Below are 8,397 nucleotides of genomic sequence, written 5' to 3' on the forward strand. Positions count from 1 at the left end.
GGCATTTTTCCTGCAATACCAAAATCTGTGGTATTTTCAGGTAAGGCTGCCAAAATAATGTACCACAGACCAACTGGCTTATAAATTCATTTTAAATTTCCCCTCCCCGCCTCTCTTTACCTTTCCTCTCCCCTCCAGTAAAATTCAAGGCTGAAGGTTTGTTGCAGTGCTTGACTAGTATTCATAAGGCTGAGTTTGGGTAAATACTGGGCTGGGTTCTAAAGTTTTTTGTTTTTGTTGTTCGTGGGACTTGAACTTTGGGCCTGGACGCTGTTCCTGAGCTCTTCAGCTCTTCAGCTCTTCAAGCCCTACCCCTTGAGCCACAGTGTCACTTCTAGTTTTCTGGGGATTAATTGGAGATAAGAGTCTCACAGACTGGCTGGCTGGCTTTGAACTGTGATCCTCAGATCTCAGCCTCCTGAGTAGCTAGGATTACAGGTGTGAGCCACATTGCCCAGCTCTAAAGTTATTTTTGCTTTTTTCTTCTTCCTCCTCCTCTTGCTCTTCCTTCTCCTTCTTCTTCTTGATTGTAGGGCTTAAACTTGAGATCTGGGTGCTGTTCCTGAGCTCTTTTAGCTGTAGTGCCATTTCCAGGTTTTCTGGGGGTTAATTGGAAATGTAAATCTCACAAACTTTCTTGCCTGGACTGGCTCTAAACTGTATCCTCAGATCTTAGCCTTTTGAGTAGCTAGGATTACAGGCATGAGCCACTAGCATCCAATTAGGAACTAGGTCTCTGTCTTTTGCTGTGTTTCTTCCTTCCTTCCTTTTTTTTTTTTTTTTTTTTGCCAGTCCTGCGCCTTAAACTCAGGCCTGAGCACTGTCCTTGGGCTTTCTCAAGGCTAGAGCTTTACCACTTGAGCCACAGCACCATTTCTGACTTTTTTCTTATGTATATGGTACCGAGGAATCAAACCCAGGTCTTCATGCATGCTAGGCAAGCACTCTACCACTAGGATAAAACTCCAGCCCCTCTTCGCTTTTTTTTTTTTTTTTTTGATGCACGTCCTGGGGCTTGAACTCAGGGCCTGGGCACTACTTTAAACTTCTTTCAAGGCTGGCACTCTGTCTGTCATGTGAGCCGCAACTCTACTTCTGTTTTTTGTTTTTGTTTTTGTTTTTTTTGTGGTGAATTGGAGATAAGAGTCTCACAGACTTTCCTGCCCTGTTTGGGTTTAAACTATGATCCTCAGACCTCATCCTCCTGAGTAGCTGAGATTACAGGTGTGAGCCACTGGTGCCAGCCTCGTTGCCTGTTTTGTTTGGGGTACTTAAAATTTTTCTTCCTCAGTCTTCGCATAATTACATTTGCTGGAACTTTATGTCCACCAGGCTCAGTTCCTCTGGGATTAGTCATCACTTTTCCAGCATCCTCTGGGGTGAATACCCATCTCCTGATAATGCTCGAGTCCTCCAAGCTAGCTAGCTGTTCCTCCATGTCTTAAGGAATACTTGAATGAATCAGTGAGTCAAAGGGCTCAAATTAAATGTGCTCATTTATTGACTACGGTTATTTATTGGCTTTGTAATATTAACCTGACATTTCTAGATACACTCTACTAGGACATACAGAATTGCTTTTAGTCTTCCTTTTTTTTTTTCTTTCCTTTTGGCAGTGCTGGGGATCAAGCTCAGGACCTCACACATCGAGACAAGTGCTCTGCTACTAAGTTTTGTCCCTAGCCTGCTGGATCCTTTTGTAAAATACTTTACTTGATTATGTTTACTAACACATTATAAAAGCTTTTTTCCATAGCTAAGTTTGAATAACGTTGGCGTTTTTGTTTGGTTGTTTGTTGTGACACTGGGTTTTGAATTCAGGGCCTAATGCTTCTAGGTAGGTGCTTTGCCGTTTGAGTCATGGCCCAGTCTGTGTAATTTTTCTTATATAATATGCAAATGCATAGTTAATTTGGACAAGGCCCTAGGTTCAATTCCCAATATCACCAAAATAAAAATGAACTGGATGGTATTTAGATGTACATTATTACAGTGTTATATACTGCTTGGAGGTCTAATCCAATTTTTTTTCTAAGTTTTTGACATGTATATTTTTCATCTAGAGTAATTGTTACTGTTTTGGGTAACCCTTTTCTATACTGGTTTTAAGCTGTATGTTTAATTGCTTTTTATAGTTAGATAACAATGAAGATTTCTAGTATTATCTTAAACAGTTTGAGTATATTTTTCTAGGCATGTTTCATGTTCACATGTATAGCAAAAGATAGTATATATTTTTTAATGTTCTTGGTTGTATAATTAAATTTTACCTTGAGTGTTGGTTTGCCTTCTGCATTTTTTTTTTTTGTTGTTTGTTGTTAGTTTTTTCTGGTCATGGGACTTGAACTCTGAGCCTGGACACTGTCCCTGCACTCTTTAGCTCAAGGCTACCAACCTACCCTTTGAGCCACAGTGCCACTTCTGGTTTTCTGGTGGTTAATTGAAGATAAGAGTCTCACAGACTTTAATGCCCAGACTGGCTTTGAACTGAGATCCTCATATCTCAGCCTCCTGAGCCACAGTGCCTGGCAGTTTTTTTTGTGTGTGTGTGTGCATTTTGTCCCAAGTGTGAATCTTGGCAGGAAGTACTTTGTTATAGTTTTGTTATTTCTTTCAGAGTATTTGTCTGGAAAGCCCAGCGTGGTGACACACTCTTGTAGTCTCAGCAGTTGTGAGATTAAGGCATTAAAGATCAGGAGGTCAAGACCAGCTTAGGCTACATGGCAAAAACAAAGGTAAATTAAAAAAACAAAAACAACAAAACAGGTATTCCAGTAGATGGAATTGGGGGCCTGGTAAGTGGTTTGGTGAGAAAAAAAATAACCTTTTGGCTTGAAATTGTTAAACTGTACAATGCGTGTGTGTGTGTGTGTGTGTGTGTGTGTGTGTTCATGTGTGTGTTTTTAATTCAATTGATTTTCTGAGCTGTCAGCTTGCTTTTATTGCTTAGCCTTTCTGTACTCTTTGTAGATGTGTCTTTACTTTTTTGGTGGGGAAATTGCTAGTTGTCAAATCTAAGACTTTGTATCTTTCTATACAAACTTTAGTTTGTGTTCAAAACCTTCTAAATACTTGAAAAACTCCCAACTAACAATTCTTTTACCTTGAAGACCTTCGTCCATTACATGTAATGTTATCCGTCATAAATTTGCATTAGGTTGTAATGTCTTTGTTTTTCCTGTATTTGTCTCATTGGGCTCCTCTCTTTGTAGTTAATATTTTTTTCCTTGAAATTTTATTCCTGATGCTTGAACTTTACAGACTCCATTATTTCTTAAGTTGCTTCTGTAAGCCATTAAATTCTTTTTAATAATGAAAGTCTTGTAAACAGTGTGTCTTTCTGTCTGAGTGCACTAGACTCTGCATAGATATCCATCAGTCTTTACTGAGTATCACACTTGCATGCTTAATGTAAGTGTATCCTCACAGAATCTACTAAACAGATCAAAGTGAAGAAAAGAAGAACATATCCCTTGACACAGACCAGCATTTTCTGTGAGAAATTACAGACACCAATTCTTGTGGTAACTTAGGTCTGAAGGAGTGTGGTATTACATGCCTGTAATCTTAGCACTTGGCAGCATAAGGCAGGAGGATTGACAATTCCAGTTCAGCCGAGGCTACAAGCGAGTCCTAATCTTTAAAAATATGATGTTGTAGTCTGTTTCCTTTCCCCTTTTATGTCAGTTGGTCTTGTGATTTGCTTTGATCAAAAGGAATGAGAACTGAGCTCTGGAAGTTCGGCCTCAAGTATCTCCTGGGAATAATTGCTGTAGCTGAACCAGTGATTGATTTTTAGGTCCCCAGGTTATAAACAAAATCCAAATGATAACACACTTTTTTTTTTTTGAGGGAGTGCCAGTCCCGAGGTTTGAACTCAGGGTCTGGGCTCCATGCCTGTATTTTTTTGCTCAAGGCTCATGCTCTACCACTTGAGCCATAGCTCCAAGCCTTTTTTTTTTTTTTGGTGGGTCATGGGGCTTGAAGTTAGCCTAGGCACTGGCCCTAAGCTCTTCAGTTCAAGGCTACTCCTGGGCCTGGCCATTGTCCCTGAGCTCTTCTGCTCAAGGCTACCCTGGAGCCTTTCTAGAGGTTAACTGGAGATAAGAGTCTCAGGTCCTTTTGTACCCAGGTTGGCTTTGAATCTTGATCCTCAGATCTCAGCTTCCTGAGTAGCTACAATTATAGGTGTTAGCTACAGAGCCCGGCTTACACTTCCAGTTTCTTGAAGGTTAATTAAAGATAAGTTTCAGCCAGGTGCTCGTGGCTCACCGTATAATCTTAGCTACTCGGGAGGCCAAGATTTCAGGATTGAAGTTTGAAGCCAGCCTGGGCAGTAAAGTCCATGAGACTCTTTTATCCTTAATTAGCCACTAAAAAGCCAGAAGTGGAGGTGTGACTCAAGTGGTAGAGTGCCAGCCTTAAGCAAAAAGCTAAGGAACAGTGTGCTGACTCTGAGTTCAAGCCCAAGGACCAATACAAATAATATACACACAAATGATCCAGTCATTCCAAACTACTGAGAGCAAGATACAATATCTGTGGAGACAGGGCTGGGAATTTGGTTTAGTGGTAGAGTGCTTACCTAGCATGAATGAAGCCCTGGGTTTAATTCCTCAATACCACATAAAGAGACAAAGCCGAAAGTAGCTCTGTCGCTTAAGTTGTAGAGTGCTGGCCGTAAGCAAAAAGAAGCTCAGGAACAGTGCCCAGGCTCTGAGTTCAAGCCCTAGGATTGGAAAAAAAAAAATCTACTCATCACTGTCCATAGTACCATCTATTTACAATACTGATCACTAATCATTTGAAATAGTTCAAGCAAGCAATTTTATTGACAGGTCTGGGTGCTATCTCTGAGCTCCTTTGTTCAAGGTTACCTCTCTGCCATTTTGAACCACAACTCCACTTCCAGTTTTCTCCTGGTTAAATGGGAGATGAGTCTCACGGACATATTCCTGTCTTGGCTGGCTTTAAACCGTCATCCTCAGTTATCAGTCTCTGGAGCAGTTAGGATTACAGGTGTGAGGCAATAGCTCCTGTTGCAATTTTATTTCTTTTGGCACTTAAAGTGCTTGTAGATCCCTTTCTATAGCGTAAAACCACTAGCCATCAAGAAAATAATTCGTGCAGTTATAAAACCCCAAGCTTCTGATACCTTTCCAGTCTTTCTGACCTGGAAACTTCCTATGAAATTGCTGAGTATCATTACAAAAACTTCCTCCCGAGTCTTTTCTCTGCTGAGTTCTGATCCCTTAGTCCTTTTTTGAGTCCTGACCTCCAAGTCAAAGCCTGTGGACTGAGATGCCAGCTCTGCAGGACTAACCTCCCCAGTTCATGGGTCAAAGCACTACACAAATAAAGCTTGTGTGCTACTGCCATCTGCTGGTCTTATCTTTACTAACCAGACAAGAAATCACTTGATGTCTCTATGGAGAGGTTTTGTTTTTCACATCTAGATCCTGGAGTCATTAAGAGTTTAATGACTGCATCATCAGGTATAGATGTATGTGTGTGTGTGCAGGTCCTGGGCTTGAACTCAGGGCCTGAGTGCTATCCCAAAGCATTTGTGCTCACGGCTAGCACTCTATCACTTGAACTACAGCTTTCTGGTGGTTAATTGGAGATAATGGTCTCACAGACTTTCTTGCCCAGGCTGGTTTTGAATTGCAGTTCTCCAATTTCAGCCTCTTGAACAGTTAGGATTACAGGTGTGAGCCACTAGTGCCTGGCATCATTTTATACACACACACACACCAACTCTTGTCTCCCAAATAAACAAATGAGTTTACTTAAAATCACTAGGGGCTGGGAGTTTGGCCTAGTGGTAGAGTGCTTGCCTAGCATGCACGAAGACCGGGGTTCGATTCCTCGGTACCACATACATAGAAAAAAGCTTGAAATAGTGCTGAGGCTCAAGTGGTAGAGCTGTAGCCTTGAGAAAGTCCAAGGACAGTGCTCAGGTCCTGAGCTCAAGCCCAGGACTGGCAAAAAAAAAATCACTAGGAATAAATTTATTAAAAGATGTGTGCAGGATTTACCTATTGATAATCACAAAATGTCAATGAAATAAAGACAACTGTTAGGCTGGGATGTGGCTCAGTTGGTAGAGCACTTGTCTACGAAGCATGAGGCCCTGAATTCCCATGCTCATATAGCCAAAATAAAAAGTAAAAAGGAGAAAAAGAAAACAATTATCAGCTGTGGAAAGGAAGTTCATGTTGCTGGATTGGCATACTTAGTAATATGATGGTGATGATCTCCATGTTGGTCTACATATTACATGTGCTCTCTACCAAAATTCCAGCAGATGAGAAGAGTGTCCCTACTTTGGTGGTTCTTTCTGGTTACCATGGCAGCCATCTGTTCTGCACTCTGGCAGACAGATCCAAAGGGTCCCTGCTAGGCCAGCAGAGGAGAAACGTTTAGTTTACTGTCCACAAACATAAAGGGTCCTCGAAGGGAAACATTACAGTGGGAGCAAACTTAGATCAAGGCTGGGAGTGTGGCATAGTGGTAGAGTGCTTGCTTAGCATGTACAAAGGCCTGGGTTCGACTCCTCTGTACCACATACACAGAAAAAGCCAGATATGGTGCTGTGACTCAAGTGGTAGAGCGCTAGCCTTGAAAAAAACTCAAGGACAGTGCCCAGCCCAGAGTTCAAGCCCCATGACCGACCCCCCCAATTTTTTTTTTGGATCCATTGCCTACACAACAATCCAAAATCATTCACATAAGAATGAAAGATCAAAATGTTTCAAATAGTAATACATTACAGCCAGGGGCTGGGGGTTGGTAGCATGCCTGTTAATCCTAGTTACACGAAAGCTGACATCTGAGGATTGAGGTTTGAAGCCAACCAGAGTAGTAAAGTCCATGAGACTTTATTATTATTATTATTGTTATTATTGGTCGGTTGTGGAAATTGAACTGGGAGCTGTCTCTGAGCTCTTCAGCTCAAGGCTGCCGCCTTACCCCTTGAGCCACAGCACCACTTCTGCTTTTCTAGTGGTTAATGGGAGATAAGAGTTTCTCGGACTTTAGTGCCTGGGCTGGCTTTGAACTGTGATCCTCAGATCTCAGTCTCCTGAATAGCTAGGATGACAGGTGTGAGCCACTGTGCCCAGCTCCATGAGACACTGAACCACCAAAAAGCCAGAAGTAGAGCTGTAACTCAAGTGGCAGAGCACCGGCCTGGAGGGAAAACACACATACACACACACATCCCTACCCCTCAAGAGAAACGCCCAGGCCCTGAACGCCGTTCTAGCTCCAGGATCAGCATTACAAAACCTGAAGTGGGGCTGGGAGTCTGGCCTAGTGGTAGAGTGCTTGCCTAGCACAAAGACCCAGGTTCGATTCCTCAGTATCACATTCATAGAAAAAAGCCGGAAGTGGTGCTGAGGCTCAAGTGGTAGAGCTCTAGCCTTGAGAAAGTCCAAGGACAGTGCTCAGGCCCTGAGCTGAAGCCCCAGGACTGGCAAAATAAATAAATAAATAAAGGCGACATGGAAATTAGGAATATTTATTAATCAAGAATAATGAACAGTCATCATAAGGCAGAGCTCTCATGGCTCAGGCCCTGAGCTCAAGCCCCAGGATCAGCATGGAAAAACCCAACAACAACGAACACCAAAAGACACGCGCTGAGGTCTGGTCCCACCTCTTCACTCCGCGCCCCGGGTTCAGAAACCCGCCCTCTCGCGCTCCGAAGCTTTGCAGTCACCCGAACCTGGTCCTGGGGGGGCCTCCATTCGGGAGAACGCTGGAAACCTCGCCTGACAGCATCCGAGGCCGCGGAGGTCCCGCCCCTCCACGGAGCACTTCCGGCCCGCAGCTCGGGGGAACGGAAGTGACGTCGCACTCGGCAACTGCCCCGTCTCTTCCGCCTGGGCTTCGCGCGGCCTCTGGGGTGGGGGAGTCGCTTGGTTTAAACGGCTCTGGTGAGTCTGGGTGCGGGGACGGCGCGGAGGTGGGGTTGGGCACCGGGTGGGGAAGGGTGTCCAGGCCGCGGAGGAGGCTCTGGAGAGGGGGCGCCTGGTCCCGTCCCGGGCTTCCGGGGCCGGGCCGCGCCATTCCGGGCCGGCGCGCGCTCGCTCCTTGGGCGCGCGGGTCCTCGGACTTGAACTCAGGGACCTGGGCGCTGTCCCTCGGCGTTGTCCACTCTTCCAGCTCGAGCCGCGGCTCCGCTTCGGGCTTTGGGGGTGGTTCGTGGGAGTTGGTCTCACGGACTTTCTTGCCCAGGCTGGCTTCGAACCGCCGACTTCCCACATCGGCCTCCGGAGGGAATCGTGGGGATTTCCAGGCGAGCGGCGCCGCGGTCGAGCCGTCGCTCTCCTCGGAAGGTGCGGCGCGGCGGTGCCCCGAGGAGGGACCACTTGTACAGGGCGTGTCCTGCGT

Source organism: Megascapheus bottae, chromosome 1 (assembly GCF_031878675.1).
Source record: "Megascapheus bottae isolate mThoBot1 chromosome 1, mThoBot2.hap1, whole genome shotgun sequence".
In the NCBI taxonomy this organism is placed as follows: domain Eukaryota; kingdom Metazoa; phylum Chordata; class Mammalia; order Rodentia; family Geomyidae; genus Megascapheus; species Megascapheus bottae.